Genomic DNA, 10,447 nt, shown 5'->3' with positions numbered 1-10,447 from the left:
CGAACAAGCTGCTCTTCTGCTCTGCTCTGCTCTGGTCCGCTCTGGTCCACTGCACAGCATTCAAATCAGATCCTGGGGGCCCCCACCTGTGCCACGGCTGCTGTGGCTGCTGCTGCTGCACCACACAACTCTCACTCTCCAAAGAGCACTAAATTCAACGACATGCGGTTAAATATGCTTAAGTTTTTCCGCGGACAACTTAAAATTAAGTAGAGATGCCAGTCAGTGGACGTTCAGAGACTTAAGCAACGATCACAGACATTGCAAATTGTTCTTTACTTCACTCCACTGCACTCCAAACCGATCTTGGAGCTTGAACTACCTAATTTATATTTTGTTTGTTGGTTTGTGGAGAAATATCAACGCGTCTGCGTAAATACTGCTCCAATCCACGTTTATTATGACCATTAGGGTCTTTGTTCAGTTGCTCCCGCTGTTGGAGCAGCAGTCATTCCGTTTGCACTCTAATTGTAGAGCCAAGTGACTAGTTAGTTGGCTACCAAAATTGGAATAATAATCGGTTCAGTTTTCAGTCAAATCAACAGCAATTTGTGCTGAGAATCAATTTTCTTCATTTAAAATCGCTTACATGGACGTTACAATAAAGGGTTTATTTTAATATTTAGCTATATTTGGTTGGAAAGCTCTCTCTTAAAAGATAATCCTTTCTTTTAAAGAATAGAGTGAAAATCTATATAAAGAATTTCAAAAATGTTCAATTTTAACTCGTAAGTCCTTCAATTCTTGATTCAAGAGTAAGTGTAACAACTCAATTTCGGTTTACCAATGGGATGATATCATTCAGAATCAATAGTTTGTATTTTTCCATCAATTCGTTGCCAAGAGCCAAGAATTGGCGTTCAAAAGGAAGGCTTAAAGGACTTACTTTAATCGAATGCATGTATAAATGGATGTAATTTCGTTTTGTGTGTGTGTGTGTGTGTGTGTTTGTATGTTTTCTTTTTTAATTGTGATTTGCAATATACCTCATTAGCATGTGTGTGAGTGTTTGTGTGTCTGCTATTGCATGCAACCAATTCAGTTGTTGGCCAGTCTCCTTAGTATTCGCAGCTGCCAACGCCTGCCCGTAGTTTGCCTTGCGTGTGTTTTTTTTTTTTCAACAATCTTGTGGAGAGTGGCTTAGTCTCGGGGACTCGGTCCTGGTCGAAGGTTCGGAACTTCAAGTTGGCCATAAAATTACAAAACTGACATAATTCAAGATAGCCCAGCCGGGTGCTTAAGTTCTCTCAGTCAGAATTATCACATTGAATAACCCGAATGGGGACCGCCACTTAAATGGCCTGCTAATGGCCCAAAGTGTACTTGTCTGATAATATTTAGCACTTCTCACCCCCAAAAATCCCCTTCCCCTCGATCGTCGTGTTCTGTCACCAATCAGGAATTTATATAGTTTCAAACTGGCTAGTTTGCAAGTTGTTTGCTGTGTTTTCCGACTGAAACGAATAAACTGTAATGTCTTATGACCTCACTGGGTTAGGGATGCAAATCAATTTACATGCATTCAATTACAAATTGTCAGCCATTCCTAGCAAGCAACCATTATCATCATTATCATCAAGATCGTCGTGATCATCGGTAAACAGCATCTCATATCAAGCGTCGAGTTGAAGTTCGAGTTTCGATGGTGTCTCTTTTGGGGGCCCATCACTTGTTGAAATTTATGATATACCTTGCGCCAACTGCTTGTAACTGCTCGTTTTTACGACCAACGATGATCCAACCAAACAACCAGCCAACACCAACACCATATCTGTGACTCGGACTCAGACTCTTGCGACAAGTTTTGTAGCGCTGTTAAACGTTTGCATGATTTTGATTTTGATTTTAATGATACATGCATACGTTGCCAAGGCTTAGAGACAGAGACCCTCGAGAAGTCCTAATTAGCAGCAACTGGCTGGCTGGCTGACTGGCTAACTGTCTGGTAGGATGAAGTGACCATCAAAATAAACACTTCTACAATATGAGCCAACTGAGATTGTGACATGTTTTCGCATAAACTTGTTTTGTTTACAGTGGGAAATACATTTCAGACATGACTATAGACCATGGAGATAGATAGACCATCGATAAGATCTACATCAACAAAATAGGAATAAGATTATGAACATTTATGATAGAATATGCCACAGAAGCGAGCCCAAAGGATTGATACGACTGATTATTAACATTCTTTCTATGTTTTTGACAATGAAATTCATGTTGTGAGATACTAATTTTGGAAGAGTGTGATCCTCAAATGTTTAAATGTTGGCAACACTGCCAAAAATTTAAATAATCAAAGGAAATGCAATACACAACATTAAACATTGGGATTTTGCCTGTTTTCCGCCTGTCTTAATCGGGTCAACAGGTAATGCAAAGTGGCCCCAACTCAAACAGAGACTCAGCCAACGACAAGGGGAATAATAGCAAATTCATGTTTATTGGGGCGCCTCTTATCTCTCTCTCTCTCTCTCTCTGTGTGTGGAACCCAAATTGGGTTCCAGCCACACATCGCTCGATGCGAACGAACGACCGACCGACCGCCTGCTTGGGAGCCCATTTTTCAAGCGGCTAATGCCTCATCAGAAGATGCCTTGGACCACTTGGATGAGACGATTTCGCTGGCAAAATTGCATTGCAAAAAAACAAAAAAAAAAAAAAAAAATACTAAGAGTAGTCTGTTCTCTCTCTTTTTCTGTTTCTTTCTCTGTGTTTTTTGTCGTCGTCGATTTCGTTGCCATAATTTAAATGAAAGCCAAGATAAGCAAAGGCTGAGAGTTGAAGTTACTGAAAGATCTTCCTTTGGTTAGGATTGCTTGTGTTTTCGGTTATAATTTAAATGAGAATGATCGCTAAATGATCTCGTTCTTGTTTAATCCAACGACGAAAATGCAATACACTTTCCTTTCTCATACCCTGTCTATAATACAGTCATCGAAAACACACAAAGTTAAATGATATCATGAGCCATCTTATGCTCATTTTGCACATTATTGAATTTAAAAGACGTAAGATAAAAATTCAATTTAGGAAACGCAGAAGGGGCCAACAAAATTCACGGTGTATCTGAAAGGGATCTTTTTAACCATTGGCGCCGGCACTCTCTCCGTTTCTCCCTTTGTCTCCAATAGCACATGAATTGCGTTTAATAACGCGCGCTTAGGCCACAACTCATGTCAGAATGCATCAAGAGATGCCCCATATGGAGGAATATATGTATTTATATTTCTGCAAAAGCAAAGCAAAATGAAACCCAAATGCAACCAAGAAGAAGAACCTTCGGGGCACAGTCCTCACAATGTTCATATATGTATATATATATGTATGTATGTATGTGTATGTATCTTTATCTGTATATGTCTGTATGTCTGTTTGTATGTATAAATGTAGGATAAATTATTTCGGGACAAGCAAAATATCACTTCGATTAATTCAAACAAAGGTCCGAGGCGAGGTCCAAAGGCCCAAAATCGCCATGCCGCACCCAACGCAATGCAAATAGAGTTGGCAAGGAGCAGATTGGACATTCGACATTGGCCAGGTGAGGGAATAAAAGAGGGAGAGAACTGCACTGGCTTGAAAATCGTGGCTTGTTTATTTTGTATTGAACTTAATTTGGACATGATAAGTTGGCCAGTTGGCGGCAATGTTCGACGTACAGAAGGCGGCTTTAGGCCTTTTATGTAGTATTTCATTTTTGTTTTTTTTTTTTGTTTTGTTGTTTTTGATGCGGTATTGCCCATAATGAGATGATATTCAATTGACTATGCCTCAGAATTGCTTTCTTTCGTTCTTTCTTTTTCCAAAATGCCGACACAAACTCGTTTAACCATTCATACCTTGGAGGTAAATACAAATATTTCATCAACTTTTCAATTACTTAAGTCCTAATTCATAATATTCTTACTCAAATTACTTAACTTAGTACTACTAACTAAGTATTTGATGGAAGAAGGAGTGATGCTCAGAGAAAATGCAAGCAATTGGAAACAATTTCGATTAAAATCAATATTTACATCAAGCTTCCATTGAAGGCGACAACCTCTAGAGTTTTGTTTGCCGAAATTACAAATTTAAACATGAAAAGTTATAAATAATACAACAACAACGAAGACGACAACGATGATGATGATGAAGAACCAAAGGAGACACACAGAGTAAAGTAGAGGGAGAATCAGAAAAGCATTTTTTTTTTGTGCTTCGATCTTGCTAGCCGTATTGCCAAAGGCCCCCAAGGCGAGAAGATACATGGACCCAGATCCCAAAAACTAAAGAGCTGTTGATGTGGTCGAGAATCTACCTTTACCGACGACTCTTTACCTTGACTCTGCACTTAAAAGACAAGTCGTGTGTTGTTGTTGTTGGTTTGCTTTGGTAATCACCTTTTGTTATAAAGACCTGTAATTAGGGCTTCATTAAAAGGGTGGTCCGTGCTTGTCTTCGCCCTGAAATGTTGATTGAAAACGTTCTCCCTTTACAGTGGACAATAGTGAAGAAATGGGGGGAACTTGGGACTGAGACTGGGGCAGGAAGAGGTTGAAATGTAGCGCCGATCCAACAAGTCAGCCACGCCCACAGCGCACGCCTCATAAATATACTGGATATGTGCGTGTTGCAGCAGAGAAAGAGAGAGAACCCAAATCACACACACACACACACAAAGAAAAAGTATTCACATTGGTTAAAATGTTAAAGAAAAACCTAAAACTAAACCCTCCAACAGATTTATTTCTTGGTAAAAATATTTCAAATTAATTTTTAATTAACCATATAAACACGCAATAATGAAATGAATGGATATAATGGGCGATTGCTATATACCGATTACGTATTTTGAAAAGAATTGTCATTGCCACAGTGTGCAAAATGTTGGGCAAAAAACAAATAACCATGAATGCGTAATTATAACTTGCACAAAGTGTTTTTTTATGAATGGGGCGGACAGTTGCAACACAGTTTATTCACCTGCCACAATGAGTATTTACTTGGTATGTGTGTGTGTGTGTGTGTGTTTAAGTAGGACCCCCCGTGGAAGTAAGCAAAGATTGTAGAAATTTTGACGCCTTGCAGCTATTTGCGATTTTCATTTTTTATTTTATATATGGATTTTGTGTTGATTCTTTGTTTACTTTTGCTAAACGTTGGTCCATAATAATAATTAAAATGCCATCAATGCGATGCACCTGACAGTGTCGTTTTTTCTTCGTATACCTTTACCAACTTGCTACTACCTGTTCTACCTGATCGATCTACTTGGATCAGCAGCAGCGATAGCACACAAGAAAAACGAGCCAAACGAAAACCTAAACCAAACTGTCACATGCGGGGGCTCACTCAATGAGCATATGATTTATTGATGGGGAATTGTCGTTGACAGGGCCAACTGTTCCAGCCATGTAAAAAAGAAAGAAGATGCGAAGAACGAAGCCCGTTTTTGGGCCCTTATCGGTTCGTTGGACATTAGATAAGAATGTCATCTGTCTTCTTTCGTACCTAAGAAAAAAGGGTATCGGAATATATACTTTCTCTCTCATCAGCTGCTTGTTTTCGACTCTAGAGGGATTCAAATATGAGAAATACTTTAAAAGTAATTGAATATACATATTGTATTGATCAATAGTGATAGACAGTAGGCAAACAAGAAATCGGTAAACATAGATCGTGCTTAGATCGTTTTTAACTTTAGCTCAAAAGGAATCTCCCGCTGCTTTTGCTTCTGCTAACATGGAGAGTGGCCCCTAGTGGTCAGCTAATAATGTGTCATTTGAATATTAGTCGAAATAATATTTTATTGTCTCTGCGGTAGAGTCGTAAACATTTATTGGTTACGGCTTATTTTATTAAGCGTATAGGCAAAACAAAACAGAAACAGAGAAAGGTAAAGACCAAGGCAAACCCAAGACACCTGCTAGACACACACACACATCCTTTCACTTTTTAATGAACAAAAAGCATTAATCATTTATATTAATAAGATAGAAAAAGAAAAACACCCGCAAAATGTTAAAAGTTTGTCACGCTCATTAAATAATGATCACAAGCACAATGACGATCATGCCTTTCATATTATGAATATCATTAAGAAATGAAGTTCTAAGACAAGAAAAGATGACACAAAATCTCTTCTTATATTCATCAGCCTCTATAGAGACGACCCTAAGAGATGGAAAAATAAAGAGAGCTTGTGTCACATTCATTCTTCATTTAGTTGCAATTCTCAACTATTTCTGGCGCCTTTATGTAGTGATTTTGAAATAATCTTCTTTTGAAGGTTTAACCAAACTATTCTTCAAAAATTTGCTGTATGTAAACGATTTAATGGCATTTATTTCTCTAGTTCTGTCATGGTCATAAAGAATTGACAAATGGCAATCCACACAAAGTGTTCAACAACATTGTTGAAGAATTTGAATGGCAACTGATAGACAGAAAGGAGGGGAGAACGAGTGAGTGGGGAAATAGTGTTTGTGGTAGGTAGAGAGTTTCTACAGATGATTATTTTTGTGGCGAATTCTTCAAGTTGGTAGTAGCTAGGCCGTTTGGGCCAACACCCCTACGCCTCACCGTCACCTTCAGCTTAATCGTTGTCAAATATGGTCATTGTATAGCAATCATCCAAAATGAGTTGTATCGGGGCGTAAAGGAACATGTTCCATTTTTATGGGTTATGGGCGGCTACGCATACCGCACACACAAAAACGTCGCCTTGTCGATTGGGACGGGACTGGGACTTGGACTGGTCTGTTCTCTTCTGGTCTTGGGTATGATCTGTCCTCCTCCCCCATTCCTTCCCCCCTTCACCAACCCGCTATTGTTATTGCCTTGTTCCTTTGGTTGTTTGTTGTCGTGTTTAGTTGCCGTAATGTTTGTTGTTGTTGTTGTTTGTTTGTTTTATGACCGCATAAAATTTAATGCTGCATAAAGTTATCGCCTAACGAGCTCAATGGGCGCAATAGGTAGCACAATATACAATATACCAGAGGACCAAGACACCCTGTATATGGTATATATGGTATCTTTATCCCTCTCGACTTACCTCTTTGGATGTCTCGGCAACAGCGGCGGCGATTTCTGAGCAATTTTAATTTGCAATGCATTTTCATTGCGGCTATTTTCAGTTGTCTGTTGTCTGCTTGTGTTCAGCTTGGTGCCTTGGTGTTTTTTCTTTTTGTCGTCTCTCTCACTCTTTGACTTGGCGTGTTGTAATTTGAGCGTAATTCACATAAACGGCAAATTCCATGAACAGAATGCAGTTGGCAGTAGGCAGAAGGCCACTACAGAGGTGTCCCTTAAGAAATACAAGGGGGGCAAATACATAAATAGGTCCATATGTGTGACGACTCTGTGATGTTGAATTCAATAAGAAGGCTGGCGCAGTCAATTCGCTTGACACCTCACGTTCATCAATGAATTGCCACTCGTTGCCGTAGTCCAACAAGAAGATCTCTCACTCAGCTCCTCCTCACACAACAATTCAATCTGTTGTAAATGTTGTTGCCTGTGTGGTGTGTGTGTGTGTGTGTCTGTACGTGTGTGTAATTATTCCAGCAATTTGTTGCTGTGCCAATTGCCAACTGCATTCCAAGCCAACCCCCTGTCCAACCTCTCTCCACTCATTGCATTCACATTGAATCATTTATCAGATGGACATAAAGCAAAAGTAGCAAGGAATTTCTTAGGCAAATGGGCCATGGTAAGGGGGCTAACCCCAGATGTTGGCAAAAAAAATAATCAACTAATATGTTTAAGCCGACTAAAAAGTAGACCTATTTACCATTTGGCATATATTTTGGTTTGAATAATTAGATTTTACACCGTCCGTTCTACTCTTTGTTTTTATCAATTTAGTCATGGAATCACTTCTAGGAATATTAGAAGTGACTTCATTTTATCCTTGTTTAGCCCTGAATAGGGTCACGCTTTTGGTTAAGATCTTCGGAAAATCTGTCACACCATGAAACGAAGAGGAGGCAGGCCAATTTGGACACCCGGTTGTTAAAATATTGCAAATTTTATCACCTTTTTGGGCTGTCATTATTGTGAATGCAATGTAAAACTGCAAAATGCGTGATCTGTAATCACATGTCACAATCGCTCTCCCTCTTTTGACATAATTTTGATGGGTAACCTGAAACCCAACAAAAAGAAATTTTGCAGCCTCGATAAGAGGGCAGTGACTGGGAACAGGGAACTGGAAACTAAGGGAGCAGCAGCTAGCTAGTTGTGTGTGGACTGACTGCTCGTCCTGTCTGCTTCTTTTTATACCATACACCCATAGGGTGAAATGGTATATTAAAGTCGCCAAAATGTATGTAACAGGCAGAAGGAAGCTTCTCCGACCCTATAAAGTATATATATTCTTGATCAGGATGAATAGCCGAGTCGATCTAGCCATGTCCGTCTGTCCGTCCGTCCGTCCGTCCGTCCGTCCGTCCGTCCGTCCGTCCGTATGAACACGCAGATCTCGGAGACTATAAGAGCTAGAGCCACCAAATTTGGTATGTATACTCGTGTAGTATGCACATGTTCAGAGTTAATTGGAATTTCGGCCACGCCCCCTTACGCCCCCAGGAATCACATAAAACTGTTTTTCTTAAAAAGTATAACAGCTAGAGACATCAAATTTGGTTTATATACTCGTTTAGTTGGCGCGCAGAAACTAATTGTTTAAACTTTTTGCCACGCCCCCTTCCGCCCCCGGAATTTACATAAAACTGATTTTCTTAAAAACTATGACAGCTACCGACATCAAATTTGGTATGCAGACTAGTTTAATAGACGCGCAGAAACTGGCTATTTAAAAATTTTGCCACGCCCACTTCCGCCCCCGCAAATCAAACAAAACTGATTTTATCAAAAACAAACAAAGCTAAAGTCACCAAATTTACTATGTATACTGGCTTAGTATTCGCGCAGAGTATATATATTTTCATATTTTGCCACGCCCACTTCCGCCTCCATAATTAAGAAAAAACCGATTTTCTCCTGTAGTTTTTTGACTATCGCATTCAAATTCGGCAGACTAATTAATCTTATCTATTTCTACAAAACTACCAAATTTTATTGAAATCGGACTAGAAACATGCAAAATATGCGTATGAACGTATTTTACTACGCGGTCCACAAGGCCAGAATTGGCCGTTGGCTAGTAGCGGCGCTAGAGTGCTCGTGTGTTCGTAGAGTGAGCGAGATAGCACATACTATGAAACATGTAAAAACAATTTAAAAGACATACATATGTACATTTGGTTTTCGAAATTTAAAAAAATTTGTTTCACCTGGTGTATGGTATACCCGAGTCGACGAGTCGACTTACTTGCTTCATTTTCTTTCCTTCCGGCAACATGCTGTTGCTGTTGATGTTGATGTAAACTGATTAACAAGCCCGATAAGCGGCAAGCAAAATGTGCCTCAAAACAATTACCAGAAGCAGAAAGTGGCTGAGGTGGGGTGTCTTCCACACACACACACACACACACACATACCTACGATGGCATTTGCCACTTTTTGGCAGCATCCTCTCGTGCAATGGACCTTTGTGCCAGCCAAAAAGTTGAAGAGTCCATTGTTCCCTCGACTGGCTCTCATTTTCGGTTTTGTTTTTGGCCGTCCAAATGGGGCGTTGCTGTTGTTATTGCCACAGCTGTTCTAATAAAATAAAAATATGATGCCTTTAACAAAGGGAACCATGACACCGAAAATAAGACAACCGAAATATCGGGATAAACACATACTTACTAGAGGATCATGTAAAACCTTTAGTTACAGCACAATGATTGAAAATTACTCTTAATATGTAGGCACGTGTAACTTTACAGTCAAATTTATTGAAATCAAGTGGTTATATAGTAAGATTACTTAACTTAATATATAAAGCCTCTCTTATGGTAAGCAGATAGATTTAATTTGGAAAATCCGTCTTGGACATCGACATTTTAATAGATTGAGAGGTGAAATTTTCGCAATTTCTCTTCTTAAAACTAAACCTACTTAAGGTCCTGATCCAAGCCTTGGTCTATTTTTACAGGCGTGAATGTTTCTCTTATTGCTATACTGGCTCTTGTAAATGATTAATGCATTTGCTCATTAGGATTCATTAAAAACAAAATGAAAGGATACGTAGAGCTGCTAGATGGAGGATATCTAGCAGGTGTTGCTTCTGCTTGTTTGTTTGTTAAGGCCTATTCGATCGGCGATCGAAATGAGCCGTAACCAATAAATGTTTACGACTCTACCGCAGACACAGTCAGAATAATAAAATGTTATTTCGGGCAACATTAAAATGACACATTAGGGAGGGATGGGGGTGTGACAGGGAGGAGAACGGAACTTTTGTTGAGGCGCCACTTCATTCTTAGGATGATCATGATTATTATCATCATCATCATCATTATTATAGACACAATCTTCGTCATCAAAATCAGCAGCAGCGGGAGACTGC

Source organism: Drosophila tropicalis, unplaced genomic scaffold (assembly GCF_018151085.1).
Source record: "Drosophila tropicalis isolate 14030-0801.00 unplaced genomic scaffold, ASM1815108v1 contig_158, whole genome shotgun sequence".
NCBI lineage: Eukaryota > Metazoa > Arthropoda > Insecta > Diptera > Drosophilidae > Drosophila > Drosophila tropicalis.
Note: the sequence above shows the minus strand (reverse complement) of the source record.